The sequence below is a fragment of the Rhinopithecus roxellana genome, chromosome 8, assembly GCF_007565055.1.
Source record: "Rhinopithecus roxellana isolate Shanxi Qingling chromosome 8, ASM756505v1, whole genome shotgun sequence".
In the NCBI taxonomy this organism is placed as follows: Eukaryota; Metazoa; Chordata; class Mammalia; order Primates; family Cercopithecidae; genus Rhinopithecus; species Rhinopithecus roxellana.
In genome coordinates this window covers 133,393,840-133,413,720 of record NC_044556.1, presented here as the reverse complement: position 1 = coordinate 133,413,720, position 19,881 = coordinate 133,393,840, and the positions used below count along the sequence as shown (strand labels likewise).

The following is a 19,881-nucleotide window of genomic DNA, read 5'->3' as shown; positions in this document are numbered from 1 at the left end:
GGTTTTGGACAATGTCTATTGACACGTAACCACCTCCACAGTATCACATAGAGCAATTGCATTGCCCTAACCATCCTCTGTGCTCTGCCTGTTCGTCCTTCCCTCCCCTCAACCCCTGGCAACCACTGGTCTTTTTACAGTGTCCACAGTTTTGCGTTTTTCAAAATGTCCTATCGTTGGAATCATACAGTATATAGCCTTTTTCAGATCAGCTTCCTTCACTTAGTAATCAACTTCTTCTGGGATGAAGAGTTTTATAAAGTGCACCTAATGCCCCAGGTGGCTGAAAATATCAATCAAAATCAGTGTCTACATACACGACTCCTGCCCCTGGCCTCTTTTTTTCACCTGTAGGGGGTGTGGGGGAATCCATCCTGAAATATTTGTCCAGGTCATTTGTTTGCTTTTCCTAAGTAAAAACATGCGGGGCATTGTGGTTAGGCACCATGCATTTACTCACTCAGTCATTGGTTCAACATGCATTTACCACACCCTCCCCGGCATCCTCAACCCTCCCTGAGACTCTGGGGCTGTAGTGGGAGAGCACTGGGACAGGCAGGAACTGTCCAGCCTGCCCGCCGGCCAAGGGACAGAAGTTCAGGCAGCAGCTTGGCTTTTACAGCATCAGTATTACTGGGAGCCCACCAGCGTCCCCTTCTTCTAATTGTCCTGCCAATGCTTGAGATGCAAGAGGTATGCATATTTTCCTGGGAATTTTATTCCATTCCCCCAGAATCAATGGATCCCAACCAGTCCTTCCCCTCAACCCTGTCTCTTCCTCATGCCCCAACACACCTGATATGAAGCGCACTCCTAGGCTGGCTGGGTTCCAGGGCATTCACAGAGGTTTTGCAGTTTCCTTCTAGGGTGAAGTGGAGAAGTGGGACAGGAGTTCACAATTATTGAGTTTCTGCTGTTTGCCAGACACTCTGCCTGATGATTTCACAACTTCATTTCATTTAACCCTTATTCTCAGCATACCAGTAAGATAGATAACACCATCCCCACATGAATGAAGTGGAAATGGAAACTCAGGAAAGGGCAGACATTTAGCACATCACAGAATTGGACCTGGAACCAGGTCTGTCTGGTACCAGAACTCAAATTTTTGCAACTGCAGCCTCTGCGTGTGTGTGTGTGTGCGTTTTGTGTGTGTGCATGTGTGTGTGTGTGTATGTGGTGGGAGTTGGTAGTAGTGGTAGGAAGTAATAGGAGGGATGAACACAGCAATAGAAATCATCCCAGGCTCTTTTTCTCCCCCTTGGGTCCTGGAAGGAGGAGCCCTTTGCCACCTTTCTGCCTCTGGTCAGGTTGCAGCCGTGTGTTGGGAATGCAGGTGGCATTAAGGAAAAGAGGCACTTTTTCCTCTTCTCGGAGGGTCCTCTGTTCTCTTTAGCATGGCCTAGCGGGCTCCAGAGCCAGACTTCCTGAGTGCTAATCCCAGCTCTTCTGTTTGTTAAACTGTTGGTGCTTCAGTTTCCTCTTTTGCAATGGGGATAATAAGAAGAGTACCATCCTCATTCCTAGAATAGACAAATTTATTAAGACAGAAAGTAGCATGGTGGTTGCCAGGGACCAGGAGGAGGTTAGTGTTTAATGAGGAGTTAAATGAATGGGGAGTTCATGTTTAATGGGTATAGAGTTTCAGTTTGAGAAGATTAAAAAGTGCTGAAAATGGATGACAGTGATGGCTGCTCAACAGTGGGAATGTACTTAATGCCACAGAACTGTTTGCTTAATGATAGTTAAAATGTTGAGTTTTATTGTTAAGAATATTTACCACAATTGAAAAAAAGAATAGGCTAGGTGTGGTAGCTCGTGCCTGTAACCCCAGCACTTAGGGGGGCCGAGGTATGTGGATCATGAGGTCAGGAGATGGAGACCATCCTGGCTAACATGGTGGAACCCCGTCTCTACTAAAAATACAAAAAAAATCAGCTGGGCATGGTGGTGTGTGCCCATAGTCCCAGTTACTTGGGAGGCTGAAGCAGGAGAATCGCTTGAACCCAGGAGGTAGAGGTTACAGTGAGCCAAGATCATGCCACTGCACTCCAGCCTGGCAGCAAAGCAAGTCCCCATCAAAAATAAATACATAAAAAAGAAAAAAAAAGAATACCTTTCTCAAAGGATTTGGGGAGGCGAGAATGAGATTATGCATTTTAAGCACTTAAGACTGAACCTGGCTCATATTAAATGCTCCATAAATGTGAGCTCTTATATGCTCCAACTTTCATCTCTTCCAGAGAAGTCCTGGAAACCAGGGGCAGAGCTGTGTAGTGCACACCTGTCGCTGGCTCAGAGTTGCCGTGAGAAGGGGTCTCACAGCCAGGACCTGGAAGTCTTCCCTGTGCCCGTGATCAGGCAGCTGTCAAGAGAGGGACTGGTGACTGTGCATTTTAATAGAAGAGCTCTCCCTGCCCATGTTGAGCAGCAAGGTTATAAATGGAACACTGCTTGCTAAATTGCCCCATTTTGCACAGACTAACTTCATGAGTTGCCGGCTCTGATGTGTGGCTGAATTTGATAGTTAAGCAAGAACAAAAGAACTATGAACCTACTGGGGAATACATCCAATTAAATGGTATCAACGCAGGATAACTGAGAAGAGAATGGTGTGTTAATGTTTTCACCAGCCTTGCCAACAAATATTTATGGAGTGTCAATAGGGAGGGGAGAAGGTGCTTAGAAGGTGCTAAAGCAAAGTGCTTAGAGTTCAGATCAGGAACACCAAGCGGCATGTTATGGGACAAAGGAGGGAAGGCAGACACACACGGTCAATCTGGGGACAGAATTAGCACCCCTGTAAGGGGTTGAGCTCCTTCAGATCTTCAGACTTCCTTTATGTAACTCTCCCAAAACCCCCAATTCTGTTCAGATCAACGGCATTTATTGTGTGGTGTGTAGAGGCCTCAGGAGCTCAGAAGAGATGAGACAGAGCAACCAGGGGCAGGGAGCAGTCAAGAGAAAAGACTTCTCTGTCCTTATTCTGGCCTTCAGGAATCCTCTCTAGTCCACTGCAGCCATGATGCTGCCCCTTAATTCTGAACCCAGAGGACCCCGTGACTCTGCAGGGACTTGCTCTTCAAGGCCCCCCAAGCGAATGGCTCTAAGACTTGCCGTCTGTTCTAGCACTTCTCAAGCTCTCTGTGGTGAAAGACCAGGTTTTTATTTTGATTCTTTTCAGTTTCCAGTCCATTGTGGGATCAATACTTATATTATTTACTAAATTTGTTTAGTAAATAAATTAGAAAATGAAATAAGAAAGAGATACAAAACACAAGACCACGTTTAATTATCACATTCTATGCTTATACGTAGACCTACCAAAATCACTACAGAAGTTTCTAGATGCTTACTCTCCATTTCTTTGCTTATTGAGTTGCCGACTAGTAACACAATAGCTTGTGCTACGCTGGGGGACCTCATTCTGAATAGCCGTGCTCTAGACCGCTGGTATCTAAAATGGTGTGCCAAGACAATCCACTGGGCACAGGAAGAAAATATTGACACTTCTATTTATATTGTTATTGCATCCTCATTTAATCTTTATCTTTGTGTATATTTTCAATGTACACAGCACAATAATAAAATAAGACACATATAAAATTTATGGGTTAGTAAATAATATATGACAAGTTGTGCCCAAAATATTTTTACTGAAAGAGTTATGTGGTCAACAATGTGTTGAAATCTGTTGCCCTTGACTACTCATGTAAAAGTTACTGCTATGCCTCTTTGGAATGTCTAATTGCATGGGCCTCTGTTATTTAAGATTTCATATAGTTATGCCTGACCTAAAATTATGATAAAACTATAAGTTATTTGCAGAACTGTGTCTTATTTATGCTTATTTATTTATTTATTTTGAGATGGAGTTTCGCTTTTGTTGCCCAGGCTAGAGTGCAATGGCACAATCTCGGCTCACTGCAACCTTCGCTTCCTGGGTTCAAGCGATTCTCCTGCCTCAGCCTACTGAGTAGCTGAGACTACAGGTATGTGCCACCATGCCTGACTAATTTTGTACTTTTAGCAGAGATGAGGTTTCTCTATGTTGGTCAGGCTGGTCTCGAACTTCCGACCTCAGGTGATCCGCCTGCCTCAGCCTCTAAAAGTGCTGGGATTACAGGCCTGAGCCACCACTCCCAGCCCTTATTTATTTACTAAGCTGAGAAAAGTGTGGATGTGATGCAGGTACCATGCTAGGATGTGGAAATATGAAGATGGCTAGGAATTAATCTCCATTCCTTAGGGGAGATATATCTAAGTCAGGGACAGAGATTTTCAAATGGATCATTGCTTTAAGTAGAACATGTGAAATCAAGTAAGCATGTATGAGTAACAAACTTGGAGCATAAAGAGTGGTTCACTCCATTGGGGGTGGTGCTCAGATAAAGATAGCCCCAGTGGAGCTGATGTCTGAGAAGATGTTGACAGATAAGCAGGTTTTGCATCGTTGACAGGAGGAGGTAAGATATTTTAAGTAATAGCATGCAAAAAGGCATAGAGGTCTTCACACTCATTGCTGGCTCTCATTCCCTCCTGCAATTGTCATCTCTGTTCCAGATGGCTCATATTAGCATAAGATCCATCTATGCTTCTTAAATGCCCCTCACTCCACTCACTCAGTGTATCAATGGCACCACCATCTATCCCTGTACCCACATCAGACTCCTCCCCATCTCACTCCCACACCCATTCTGTTAATATCTATTCCATTCTACCTTCTTACCATGTCTCAAAGAAATTTCCTGCAATATCAACAATAATAACACTTTTTGTAAATCTACTATTTCTGACCATTGTGTGCTGGCATGGTCAAGGACTGAGACTTAATCATCTTGGAATCCACGGTGGATAGCAGAGTGCTTAGCTTACTACATAATACTAATACTAATTAATGATGATGATGATATTTAATGCTTACATGGTGCTTAATTTGTGCCAGTGTTCTAAGCACTTCACATGCGATAACTCACTTAATTCTAAAAATGACCCTGTGAAGTAGATACTTCCCTTTTTACAGGGGAAGAAAATGAGGCAGAGAGGTAAAGTGATTTGCCCAAGGTGTAGAGCTTGTAACAGCCCAAAGTTGAGTGAGTGAATTAATACATAAATGGGAGAATAAATGAATGAGGTCAGAAAGACAGGATGGTTCATACAATGACAATTTCTGCCATGCATGTAGTTAGTAGATTGGGAGCCATTTCGTGGGTTTCTTTCTAAGGAGGTACTAATTGCTATTTTGGCAGTTGTAGTTTACCCCAGAGTGTAGTGGTATACCAGAGAGAATGGAATCTGATATACATGATTCAAAGAAATAAGAGGATAAAGCATTCTTGATGGAGAAGGAAAGGAAGTTGGCTGGTTCAAGGTGTTATTTCAGTTGGAGATATGAGTCAGGGGTGGTTTATCTGCAGTCTGTGCCTGCAGAGTGATGCTGGCATCCTGCCGCATTCAGTCCTGGCTACAAAAACATCGTGACAAGTGTCCCCCAGGGAGTCACATACCTGGGATTTATACAACACCATGTCTCAAACATCTCTCAGGGGCTGTGGGCCACCTGTCACTGTTATTATTATTATTTTTTAGATGGAGTTTTGCTCTGGTTGCCCAGGCTGTAGTGCAGTGGCACAATCTCAGCTCACTGCAACCTCCGCCTCCCGGGTTCAAGAGATTCTCCTGACTCAGCCTCCCGAGTAGCTGGGATTATAGGCGCATGCCACCACGCCTAGTTAATTTTTTGTATTTTTAGTAGAGATGGGGTTTCATCATGTTGGCCAGGCTGGTCTTGAACTCCTGACATCAGGTGATTCACCCCCCTTGGCCTCCCAAAGTGCTGAGATTACAGGCGTGAGCCACCGTGCCTGGCCTGTTTTTATTTTTAAAACCCATTCTCCACCCCCACATCTCCTCTATCACATTGGAGGCTGGTTACCACAAACTATTGGCTGTACATTTTCCTAACCTAGAAAAATGATGCTGCATGGACCTGTTTGCTGTCTTTCTCAATTCCTAATCCTCCCTGGGCTGCCCCTCTGTTGCCATAGGGTGCTGTGCCACCGTTCTGTGGTTCTCCCCAGACCACTGAGAAAGAAAAGCAATGCAAAGAGTTCTTCTCACTCTCTCACTGCCCTCTACAATCAAATAAATGTTAAGCCACCTCCACTTTTCCTGCCACTTTTATTTTCTTCCTTTCTCATAGCTATAAATAAATACATGAATAAACTGCCCACTCTGATTCATAGGCTGTCAGAACTATAAGGAATCTTCAGAACACACTGGTTTGATTTCTTCCTTTCAAATATGAGCAAATGGAGGCCTAGAGGAGGTTGAGGATCCTGTTCACGGGACAATGGGTGGATGGGAACCCTTGTGCGATTCTGGGGCACATGGGAGATAGAAATCATCCTCCTATCACGAGGTCAGCTGTTCAAGACCAGCAGGGCCAACATAGTGAAACCCCGTCTCAACTAAAAATACAAATAATTAGCTGGGCGTGGTGGTGGGCACCTGTAATCCCGCCTACTCTGGAGGCTGAGGTAGGAGAATTGCTTGAACCTGGGAAGCAGAGGGACTGGGTGGATGGGAACCCTTGTGCAATTCTGGGGGACATGGGAGATAGAAATCATCCTTCCATCACGAGGTCAGCAGTTCAAGACCAGCCTGGCCAACATAGTGAAACTCCGTCTTTACTAAAAAAAAGAAAAAATTAGCCGGGTGTGGTGGTGGCACCTGTAATCCCACCTACTCTGGAGGCTGAGGCAGGAGAATCGCTTGAACCTGGGAAGCAGAGGTTGCAGTGAGCCAAGATCACGCCACTGCACTCCAGCCTGGGCGACAGTGCGAGACTCCGTCTCAAAAAACAACAACATGGCGGGCGCCTGTAGTCCCAGCTACTCGGGAGGCTGAGGCAGGAGAATGGCGTGAACCCGGGAGGCGGAGCTTGCAGTGAGCTGAGATCCGGCCACTGCACTCCAGCTTGGGCGACAGGGCAAGACTCCGTCTCAAAAAACAAAAACAAACAAACAAAAAAAAAAAACCAACAACAACAACAAACAACAAAGAAAGAAAGAAAGAAATCATCCTCCCCTTGCTTAAATTTATCCCTGCAGCTTCTACTTACAAATAACAAAATTAAACTATAAATTTAATTTAATACTTTCCTATGACTTCTCTTTCATTTTTCTTTTTAGAACAACCATTTACAAATCTATTGTATTTCTTTCCTTCTCTTCTCTGCTGGTTTCCTTCTCCAAAATATTATTTAATATAGAATAATGAAGAAATGGGTTATGTTTTTCACTGCTCCCTTCTAGTGATTGTATACAAATGAAAGAGTTGCCAATGGGATATCTGAAGAAAGATGAAACTTCAGTATCTGCCATTCCTGCAAGTCCTACCCTGGGAGCTCCAATGATGAAAACTGCTTTAGAGCAATCATTGAAATGTGACATTATTTGTAAATATCTCTTTACACACCCATCTTACCCAACGCATTATGAGCTCAGAGGGCACAGACTGTATCATATTCCCTTTTGTGTTCCTAATACATAGCACAAGGTCTTGCAGATAGTACTTGCTCAATAAATTATTGCAGAATTGGTGACTAAGTGCAGTTATCAGTCTGGCCACACATTCAGTGCTTATCCTCCCCTAATAGAATAGACTACTTAGAGGAAATGGCCTTTGAGCTGAGCTTTAGTGGAAAGAAAGACAGCACATGATAGCAGGAGGAAGGAGGTTGTTTTTATGCACATGGAACAAGGCAGACAAAAGCTTGGAAGCGGGAGCCTAAAATTACTAGGTTGCCCATCAGGAAATTAAACATTCTATCCATTCATTAGAGAAAGAACAAATGACAGACCTTGTGCATTACCAGACTGTTAATAAGCAAGAGCCAGACTTGTTCTTATGGAAAGCCAGACTCTGAATGTCATGTTATCCAACCCTCTCAAGCCACCCTATTCTTAAAGCCTTACTGTTCAAAATTGCAAGGATTGTACAGAGTACTAGTGCTGGAATAAGGGTTTACAATTCCTCTTTTATAACTGTCTCTTTCCTCCTATTTCTCAGCTACTGAAACAGTTTGTATTTGTCCGGATGATCTTATGCTGAGTGAAGGAACTGTGTGTGTGTGTGTGTGTGTGTGTGTGTGTGTGTGTCTAGGGGACTCCTCATAATAAACTCTCTGACCTCTTCCAATTGGGGGCCTTGCCTTTTAGACTTCAACTCACTCCACTTTGTCTGCTAGAATCTAATACAGCTTCCTAAGGAAAAACATGTCTAAAATGAGAGCAGAAGGATGAGAGGGTCTAACAAAATGTCGAGTGTCTATAGGGTGCCCCAAACTGTGTTTGATGCTTTATTCACTTGTTCCTCACAATAGCCCTGTAAGAGAGATATAATTGTTTTTTACAGATAATAAAGCTAAGGTTCAGAGAAATTAAAAAAAAAATCTTTCTTGAGGTCACATAACTAAGTGATGAAGCCAGAATGAAATACAGGTCAAATACAGGTAAGCCTGTGATCCTTCCAACACACCATGCTTACAATAGCAGTTATAAAATTATCCAAGACCAACAATTAACCCAATTAAAAACTGGGAAAAGGGTCTGCACAGAAATTTCTCCAAAGAAGATATACAAATGGCAAATAAACTCCTGAAAAGATACTCAACATCATTAGTCACTAGGGAAAGGTAAATCAAAAGCACAGTGAGATACCACTTCCTGCCCACCAGAATGGCCATAATAAAAAAGACAGATGATAACAAGTGTTGATGAGGATGTGGAGAAATTGTATGAGAAATCAACAATTGTATGAGAAATCAATCTTCATACAATTGTTGATTGGAATATAAAATGGTACAGCTGCCTTGGAAAACAATCTGTCAGTTTCTCAAAAAGTTAAACATAGACTTACCATATGCCCCACCAATACCACTTCTAGTGGTATCAGTGCAGGAGAATTGAGAACAATTGAAACACTAAAACTTGTACATGATGTTTAGAGCAGCATTATTCATAATAGATAAAAAGAAAAAAAAAAACCAAATACCCATCAACTGGTGAAAAACCATGCTATATCTATATACTGGAATATTATTCAGCCATAAAAATGAGGATAGTATTGATACATGCTACAACATGGATGAACCTTTAAAGCATTTTGTTAATGGAAAGAAGCCAGTCACAAAACGTCATCTATTGTATGATTCCATTTATATGAGATGTCCAGAATAGGCAAATCTGTAGGGATAGAAAGTAGAGTAGTAGCCGTCAGGGACTGCAGGGGCAGGGGGTGGTAGAGAATGGCAAATCACTACTAAGGGATATTGGGTTTCTTTTATTTGGGGTGATGAAAATGTTGTAGAATTAGATAGTGGTGATGGTTGCACAACTCTGAAGACACTAAAAATCACTGAGTTGCACACTTTAAAATTAAGGACCCATTTTACGATACATGAATTATGTCTCAATAAAGTTATTATAGAGGCTGGGTGTGGTGGCTCATGCCTGTAATCCTAGCACTTTTGGAGGCTGAGGCAGGTGGATCGCCTGAGGTCAGGAGTTCAAGACCAGCCAGTCCAACATGAAGAAATTCCGTCTCAACTAAAAATAGAAAAATTAGCCAGGCGTGGTGGCAAGTGCCTGTAATCCCAGCTACTCAGGAGGCTGAGGCAGGAGAATTGCTTGCACCTGGGGGGTCAGAGGTTGCAGTGAGCCCTGACCATGCCACTTCACTCCAGTGTGGGCGAAAGAGCGAAACTCCATCTCAAATAAATAAGCAAATAAAGTTATCATAGAAAATGCATCTGAGACCAGAGGGCTGGCTTTAGAAAGTGTCAAGTAGCCATACCTAGGAAAAACTCTAGGGCACTGAGCACGCACCACTAAGATTTAGGATTTGATTATAAAATAAAATGACTGACACAATGCTTGCTTGGAGTGTCTGTAAATGACAGCTTTGGAAATGAGGTTCTTGATAAACAGCCAAAAAGGAGAATGAAAACACCCCTTTTGAATCTGTGGGGGGATACTTCACTAAATACAAGTAATATTAGTGTATCTCACAGAGATTGCAGTACTAGAGAGTATCCAGTCAATAGGAGACACAGCCATCATTTATAATATAATAGCATGATGAAGGTAGACTTAGTACTAGGATCTGCCATTGCACTTTCACTTGTTCATTTATTTAAAAATATTTATTGGGCATCTAGAATGTGCCAGATATTTTGCTAGTTGTGTTATAGTTTATTATGTTTACTTCCTCACTCATGCAGTATTAGTCTCTTCATTTTACAGACAAAAAATCTGAGGCTCATAGAAGTGAAGAAAACTGCCCAAAGTCATACAGCTATTGAGTGGTGGAGGTAGAATTTGTGCCCAGATTCCAGATTTGTCTGACTCCAAAGCTAAAGGCCAGAGAGGTTTGGGTAGAAGAGTCAAGAACAAGTAGTGGCTTGCCAAGTGTGGACCACGTGGCGATGGGGAAGATAAGGGTGGTGGTGATGTAAGTAGCATGCAGTCCAGACTCTGTAGTCAAATGCCTAGGTTTGAATCTTGCCTCTGCCACCTCATGGGAATGTTGTGTCAATTTAATAAGTGTACGTATGCAAGAATGCTTGCAACAGTGGTTGGCATGTATTGAACATTCAGTGTGCAGAAATTTTATTACAGCCTCTTAAGCATACATGTTCAGTGTTGTGGCTCTGAGGTTGACGATCATTAAGATAGAAAAACCCCTTTCAGATTTACAGTTAAAACGTGGTTGACTCTGGAGATGGGGGTTGGTGGAGAGGTAGGGTAAATGAGGAGGGATATTTTCTCTGTTTTTATAAGGTTTGAGATTTTTATAATTATGTATTATTTTTTAAAATACAAAACAACACAGCTTATAAAAATGCTTCCACCAATAAAAGAACACTTGTGCTTGGGGAAAAACTAATCCTGGAGGATCTGCATTTATTTTATTTCCTGGGGAAACCCAAAAAGTCAGCCTACTATATGCAACCTCCGGTCCAGAGTCTTTGCAGTGAGAGGCACGCTGCCGATTTTTTAGATTCATTTACTTTACTCCTTCAGCCTGTTTTCCATTATGGGCAATTTGCTGTCATTTGATTTTAATAGATGACCTGGCAGACATTTCTAGACCTCAGTTCTGCACAGAGCACCTCTCAGATTCCTCCCTGCTAGGTACTCCCTAGACGGAGGATGTTTATAGGAGGCTACAAGCAGGGTCTTCCTCTAGGAGACTCGTGGATGGGTAGGGGAGACCTGTGAAGTGGGAGTCTACAAATTTCAATTATTGTTGGGTCCTGGAGCTAAATACAAGGAGAAAGATGAAGAGGTGAGTAGCTAGTATCTTTCTTGGTGAGGAATGACAAGCTGTCTCAAGCATCTTACCCTGGGGAGTGTAGGTAGGCTGTGCAGCTTCCATCTTGCCTAGTCTAAGTTTTCCATGTCAACTTTAGAAGGCTGTGTTTCTCCTTGGCTGAAATCTGGCTTTCTCATCTATGAATTGGGCTTCATATTTCCTCTGTTCCAGGAATTTGGTGAAATCTATTTATCTTTGGTCTGAAATGTATTGCAAGGCTTCTGAGAGCAAACTATTGAGCATTTTCATAATGGAAAGTCAAACGATACAGAAATAAGGACAGAGCACAGTTGAGTGACTCATTGTCAGGCTTGAAGGAACCCAAGTGTATAAGAAGGCACTTAATTCACCTTTAGACTTAGCCCACCATAGTAGTGTCCAAAGCCAGCAAAAATCCAATGGTTTACACTTAACTATATATGAGGATGAATATATGCTAGGAGCCAACATCAAGGACCCAAGGAGAAACGTTCCAAAATGTTGTGAGAAAAAAAAGCCTATCATTATCTTGCAGGTGTCTCTATAAGGGTAACTAGAAAATTTTATATCCTAGCTAAAGTTCCAAGAACAAATGCTTCCCAGGGCTTCCTGCCTTTCGAGCACACCTGTATCCCATCTCCACTGGACTCTGAACCACACATGTCTCCATTTTCCCTCTCCCACTGCTGAGCCAGATCTTGACATGGAAGCGAAAAAGAGGCAGCACTGAGGGTGATGTTCCCAGCAACCCGAGCTATCTCCACCTCACGTATCCCTTATAAGGATAAGATTCCATCTGTCCTGCTCTCCTATGCTTGGACAAAGGTTTACCCAAAGCCAGTACAACCTCGCGTAGAGAAGGGAGAGAGTTCAGAGATCACATGGTTCAAGTTATAAAATGATCCAAGATTTTAAGAGGCGAAGACTGCCGGTGTCTGCTTTTCAGGGCTTTTCTTCTGTTCCTGTCCCACATGCAACCAGACAGTGTGGGAATTTGGTGGTTCACACACCACTTGGTTTCCTGTTCTTTTCTATCTCTTGGGTGGGCAGTGGGGGAAAGAGGTGATTTCCTTTTCCTGAGTTCCTCATGTCTTTATGGAAATGTTCCTAATGGCAGCGCAATATGTCTATTATGAAAAAGTTCTTATTTTACTAACATACTCTTTTGGTAATTGTGGCTTTGGGGATGCTTGGAGGGACCTGGGACATGCCCTAGCCTCTATTTCCAAAAGGAGGGACATTTTTGCAAATGCGATAGAATTATTAACATTACCTAAAATCAGCTATATCATGAAATCAGCCCCATGTGTTCTATAATTAGTATTAGATCACACTTTAAAAAAAAAAGTCAAGATAGAAAGGAATTTCTGTAAGTACATTTGAACAGCTCAATATGCAATGATACTTTAACTGCACTGTATCTGTCCAGCTGTTTTCTGTTGGCCTATCTGCTCAAACTTTCTTCAAATCAACACTTGCTTAGCTCTGTATCATCAGAATGCTGCAAACTTTGGATCATTTGTACAGCTTAGCCTAAGTGACTAGGACCGGCTTGGCAGGGAGCCTGCACCAACCTTATCGTCCGTCCTGTACCTTTCAGTTTACTGCTATTCAGAAAGGAGAGGAAGGTGGGAAGGCAGAAAAAGAGGAAAGCTGCACATTCTTAGCATGCTGGGAGATTCTAGAAGCATCTAGGACTCAGTATGTTTAGGAAACTAAAATTGGCAGACCACGTGACAAGGGGAAAAAAGTGATGAGGCCCCTCTCCCCGTTGTTCCCTCTCATAACCGCTCTCCCTTTCCCATCTGGCTTACTCTGCAGCTCTCCCTTCTCAGTCTAGACACTTGGATCAAGATGTTGCAGAATACACTTGCAATGTTTTCACCTTTGCACCTTTACTCAGGCCTTGCCTCTTTCCTCCCCACTTTTCAAGGCTCAGCTCAGAAAATCATGTTATTTGTGAGGATTCCCCTGAGATGTTCTAGTTTTTAAAACTATACATATATATATATATATATATTTGTTTGTTTGTTTGTTTTGAGAAGGAGTCTCGCTCTGTCACCCAGGCTGGAGTGCAGTGGCCAGATCTCAGCTCACTGCAAACTCCGCCTCCCGGGTTTACGCCATTCTCCTGCCTCAGCCTCCCGAGTAGCTGGGACTACAGGCGCCCGCCACCTCGCCTGGCTAGTTTTTTGTATTTTTTTAGTAGAGACGGGGTTTCACCGTGTTAGCCAGGATAGTCTCGATCTCCTGACCTCGTGATCCGCCCGCCTCGGCCTCCCAAAGTGCTGGGATTACAGGCTTGAGCCACCGCGCCCGGCAAACTATACATATATTTTAAACTTTTAAGTTCAGGGGTATATGCGCAGGTTTGTTATACAGGTAAACTCAAGTCACAGGGTTTGTTGCATAGGTAATTTCATTGCCAGGTATTAAGCCCATTAGTTATTTTTCCTGATCCTCTCCCACCTCCCACCCTCCACCCTCTGATAGGTCCCAGTGTGTGTTGTTCCCCTCTGTGTGTCCATGCATTCTTATCATTTAGCTCCCACTTACAAGTGAGAACAGGTGGTTCTTGGTTTTCTGTTCCTGCATTAGTTTGCTAACGATAATGGCCTCCAATTTCATCCATGTCCCAGCAAAGGACATGATTTCATTCTTTGTTATGGCTGTATAGTGCACCCTTCGATAGCTCAGCTGGTAGAGTGGAGGACTGTAGACTGCATAGGTACCTGTGTTATGGCTGCTTAGTATTCCATGGTGTATATACCATATTTTTTAATCCAATCTATCATTGATGGGTATTTAGGTTGATTCCATGTCTTTGCTATTGTGAATAGGGCTGGAATGAACATATGTGTGCATGCATCTCTATAATAGAATAATTTATATTCCTTTGGGTACATACTCAATAATGGGATTACTGAGTTAAACAGTTATTTACAAGAAAGAAACAACTTCGTTAAAAAGTGGGCAAAGGGCCAGGTGCAGTGGCTCATGCCTGTAATCCCAACACTTTGGGAGGCCGAGGCGGGCAGATCACGAAGTCAGGAGATCGAGACCATCCTGGCTAACAAGGTGAAACCCCATCTCTACTAAAAAAAATACAAAAAATTAGCCGGGTGTGGTGGCGGGCACCTGTAGTCCTAGCTACTTGGGAGGCTGAGGCAGGAGAATGGCGTGAATCCGGGAGGCAGAGCTTGCAGTGAGCCGAGATCGCGCCACTGCACCTCCAGCCTGGACGGCAGAACGAGACTCCATCTCGAAAAAAAAAAAAAAAAAAAAAAAAGAAAAGAAAAAAAGTGGGCAAAGGACATGAACAGACACTTTCCAAAAGAAGACATACATGTGGCCAACAATCATATGAAAAAAAGTTCAACATCACTGATCATTACAGAAATGCAAATCAAAACCATGATGAGATATCATCTCACACCAGTCAGAATGGCTATTATTAGAAAGTCAGTAAATAACAGATGTTGGCAAGGTTGTGGAGGAAAAGGAATGCTTGTACACTGTTGATGGGAGTGTAAATTAGTTCAACCATTTTGGAAGACAGTGTGAGGCGATTCCTTAAAGATGAGATGTTCTATTGAATTTGATGTCTCTCTTCTCTGAGCCACTGAAGCCCTTGGCCTGGCCACCCATCTTCTCCCATGTATTATTTTAGTGTGCTTTCCCTAAACCTCACCAACATCCTCCACATTCTGCCCTCCACCTCACCATAGTCATCCCAAATCATACATTATAAACTTTTTGAGATATGGGTTGTGTCTTGTTCATTTTTATATTATCTGTAGCAGATGGATAATATACACAGAGCATCTGGCACAGAGCCAGACCAAAGTTAAATATTGGCTGTGAATTCTAACAGTAGACCTATGCACCATAGAATACTGTGCAGCCATAACAAAAGTTAAATATTGGCTGTGAATTCTAACGGTAGACCTGATTCTATGTGTAAAAAGTTGCTTGGGTTTTAGACAGTTATTTTCAGACATACCAAGTTTAATTTAGAAAACTCTGTCTTCTATAAGACTGCTATAAATGGCCCTGACAGCCTAAGAAATTTCAGCTCCTTCCAAAGGTGAACATTTCTCACCTCCTTGTTAGTTAACTCAGCGTGTTTATATACTATGAATACAGTTAGGCATAACCAATTGGCTCAGGACCATAGTTTACCCAGCTGATCTTGTGCCTGGCATGACGTTAGTAGGATCCACAGGGGTCCATGTTCTAATGGGAGTCAGGTTCAAACACAAGTTTAAACAAAAGATTTGAGATCCAGGACAGATGCACACGTTGATGGTGCTACATTTTCATTCTCTGTATTTAGCAGGTATATGCGAACTACCCACCTGGCTGGGTGGTGCCCAGGTACGTCATTCCCTAGTATTGCTGATTGGAAAGCTTCTGGGAACCAACAAGCTGCTTAAAGGCACCCAACAGGCTGACTGCTCACCTGAGGTGGCTCTAAGAGTCTATGGCTTTCTATGACTTATGGGGAACAGTATAGTATAAGGGTTATGAACGAGGTGTCTGTTTAGACAGAATGAGGTTAAAGTTCTGCCCTACCACTACTAAAGGAGGAATGTAAAACAAAATACTTAATGTCGTTAATGCTCATTTTTTAAAATCTGTAAATTGGAGAAATAGCTCACTTCCTGGCATTGTCCTGAGGATTCTATGAGATTGTGCACCTCTCAATAGTGTCAGACACATAGTAAATGCGCAAGGTGTGCTAGCTGGTTATTACGAGCTGACTACTTCCATGTGCTAAGTGACAGAGGCTCCGCCTCCCAAGTGACAGATGCTTCTCCACTGGTTCTGGCTTTTGAGCAGGAGGCACTGCTCTATGAAGACTGTGCTGAGCTCACCATATGCTCAGTGGAGCTCTGAGATTTCCAGAGGAAGGATTTAAAAGGTTAAGAGGATAATGGTACAACCCTGTCTGTCAAAAACCTTTCACTGATTGTCTGAGTCTAGGAGAAGGGCAGCAGAGGATCCATGGGTTTGAACAGCAACACGGCCTGTACAGGCCCAGAAACACACTGTGAGCACAATCTGGGCCGGGGGCCTGCTGGAGAGTTAGAGCAGCACTTCACGGAGCAGAGTGAGCCACAGGAGCCCAGGCTGGGGCTACATTTCTGATCTTGGCCTCATTAGCCTCTTTCCCAACAAACCAATGGAATACACATCTATTAATTCATTCACTCAACAAAGTTTTATTAAGTGCCTGCTCTGTGCCAGACACTGAGTTCATGGAGTTTTCATTCAAGTAAAGGAGACAGACGTCAATCAGTTTGCCACAGGAATAACAATGTGGGCCTGGTTCTCAAACCTTAGTGTGCATCAGAATCACTCAAAGAGTTTGTTAAAACACAGATTGGGGCCCCACCCTCAGTCTCTGATTCAGTGGGCCTGGGGTGCAGCCCAGTCATTTGCATTCCTAAGGAGCTTCTAGGTGCTGCTGGTGCTGCTGGTGCTGCTGGTCTGGAACCACAGTTGGAGAACCACTAATACATCATAACAAACCGTGAGAAGTTCCCTGGGGGGAAAATAAGAGGTGTCTGGGAGAGTATATGAGGAGGACTTAACACAGATTGGAAGACTCTCAGATGTCCTCTCCGAGGAAATTGCATTTGAACAGAGCCTTGAAGGATGAATAGGTGAGAAAGATGGATGCAAAGGGTGAGAATGTGGAAACTGAGGAAGAAAGGGGCAGCGGGAGGGAGAGAACGGATACCAGCATAACTGGTGGGTGCAGTGGATGGGCCAGGGGTTGCATGGACCGTTCAGGGCCTGTGGAGTAGAAAGACCATGGGTCTATGCCAAGCACAATGGAAGGAACCTTGTTAAGCAGAAAATTGACGTGTTCTTATTTATGTTTGTAAAATTTAACTTATTACCGTTGTATGGCAGATGCGTTGGAGAAAAGCAAAAATAGTTGTTAGGAAGCTTTTACAGATGTCCTGGCAAAAGATGGTTGCTTTTGTGGTAGGTGGGTGGTGCCTGTGGTGACTGAGAGAAGTAGGTAACTCTGGGATATTGTTTGAATATAAAACTGATAGAATTTGGTGATGGATTGGATATGGGAGAGAGAGAGGAAAAAGTTAAAGATGGTTGGCTGGGCACAGGGGCTCACGCCTGTAATCCCAGCACTTTGGGAGGCGGAGGTGGAGGGATCACTTGAGCCCAGGAGTTCGAGACCAGCCTGGGCAACATGGTGAGACCCTGTCTCTACAAACAAGGTGACACAAAAATTAGCCGGGCATAGTGGCACATGACTGTAGTCCTAGCTACCCAGGAAGCTGAGGTAGGAGGATCACCTTAGCCTGTGGGGTTGAGGTTACATTGAGCCATGATCACACCACTGCACCCCAGCCTGGACAGAGTGACACTGTCTCAAAAAAATAAATAAATAAAAAAGCATTAAAGACGGTCACAGGCAAGTAAGATTAAATTATAGCAGCAGGACAGATTTAATGATTCCTGAGAAAGTGATGAAAACTTTGTGCCAATATCCACTGACAGTTTTTATCTAATTTTACTCCTTGTCCTTCCTCCTCTCTCATCTCTTTCCCCTCTCATCTCCTTGTTCTCAAGCCGGACTATATCCACCTGTCACTTGGGCTAGGTAAGATATTTGCTGCAGCAATTGACTATCTGAAGATAAGGGCAAGGCTCTGGCCATGTGGAACAAGACCTGTGGGCCTGGGCTTCCTATATGACAAACACAGTGGGGAAAAAGGATTGTCCAGATACACAGGCTCTGCACCCTTTCAAATTTTATCTACTAAACTCATAAAACATTCATCAGAGAAAGATTGCCATTGCCTATCCTTAGTGAACTGAGGCAGCACTGAACCGTGGAGTGATATGCCTTGCCCTCTGCTAGAGAGGGAATGGAGTCAATTCCAGGGTAGGGGGTTGGAGCTTCCTGACTCCCAGGTATCTCACTGGGGCCTCTCGTTCAAGCAAGTAGAAGTAGGTCATGAGCCGCAATCAGAGACAGGAACAGGAATTTCCCAGCTGAAGGTCTGAATACCAGTAAGTCAAAGTGGAGGTTCCCATGGCAATGGTAATGCCACCTCTTTTTTGAGACCAGCAATCCAGCAATATGGGGGTGAGTCAACTGCTGCTTTGAAAACCTGTTGTATTTCTTCAATTTTATGTCTGAGATTGGAGATATTTGTGATGATTTGGGTCCTGGGCATTTGGCAGAGTTTCAGATAGTTTTCCACATGGTGATGTGGTCTCAGGTTAGAGGCCCCAGAAACACCACCTCACAATGTGTCTTTCCCCTGGTCTGCTGCATGATCCTCAGAGAACGATTGACTTTAAGGCTCCAATGGAGTGAGATTTTCTACTAGCTTAAAGCTCTTTTAGGGCTGAAATTTCAAAGCCTCCCAACTTTTCGGATTTGAAAAAATATCAAAAGGAGAAGGATGAATGGAAAAGATCCTACTGACTGTTTAGGAAAGATCTCTGAGAACCTTTGCCCTAGTCTCTGTCTTTTTAAGAGGATGTATTCAAGGCTGGGCACGGTGGCTCACACCTGTAATCCCAGCACTTTGGGAGGCCGAGGCGGGTGGATCACGAGTCAGGAGTTCAAGACCAACCTGGCCAAGATGGTGAAACCCTGTCTCTACTGAAAATACAAAAAATTAGCCGGGCGCGGTGGCAGATGCCTGTAATCCCAGTTACTTGGGAGGCTGAGTCAGAAGAATCACTTGAACTCGGAGGGTGGCGGTTGCAGTGAACCACTGCACTCCAGCCTGGGTGACAGAGTGAGACTCCGTCTCAAAAAAAAAAAAAAAAAAAAGGAAAAGAAAAAGAGGATGTATTCAGAAAAAGATGGCTAGAGCCTCCTCTCTGACCCTCTCTTCATATTCCTGATCAGTTTCATGCAGAGACCATGCATACCCCTTAGCACTTCATCTCAGCAGCAGTCAGAGAATTCTTGAATCACAGAATCTCAGAGCTGTAAAGTACCTCAGTCACGGAGGGGTGAGCATGGGGCTGCCTGAGACTTCAAGGCTTCAACCAGGTGAGGCCTTTTCCACAGTGAAGGGCCTTGGTGTGGTCACCATGTTCCTGGAACAAGCCATTAGTTGTATATATGCTAGTCTCATAGACAGACTTACAATAACCAGGCTTGCAATAAACTGACATATAAACACAAATGTCCATATTTGGATTTTACAATGGTGGATATTCTATTTCAGTGACCAGAATTCTCACTCGAATCTCCATTTTTTTTTTTTTGAGACAGACTGTCATTCTGTTGCCCAGGCTACAGCGTAGTGGTGTGATCTTGGCTCACTGAAACCTCCGACGCGTGGGTTCAAGCGATTCTCCTGCCTAAGCCTCCCGAGTATCTGGCATTACAGGCGCATGCCACTACACCTAGCTGATTTTTGTATTTTTAGTAGAGACGGGGTTTCACCGTGTTGGCCAGGCTGTTCTCGAACTCCTGACCTCAGGTGATCCACCCACCTTAGCCTCCTTAAGTGCCGGGCT

At 43.5% G+C, this 19,881-nt stretch overlaps 1 protein-coding gene across 1 annotated transcript in view; it reads left to right on the top strand.

Moving 5' to 3' along the window:
* The window catches only part of NMNAT2 (nicotinamide nucleotide adenylyltransferase 2), a 172,387-nt gene that overhangs the window by 55,031 nt on the left and 97,475 nt on the right, over positions 1-19,881 (top strand). The gene's annotated exons all lie outside the window — the stretch shown is intronic.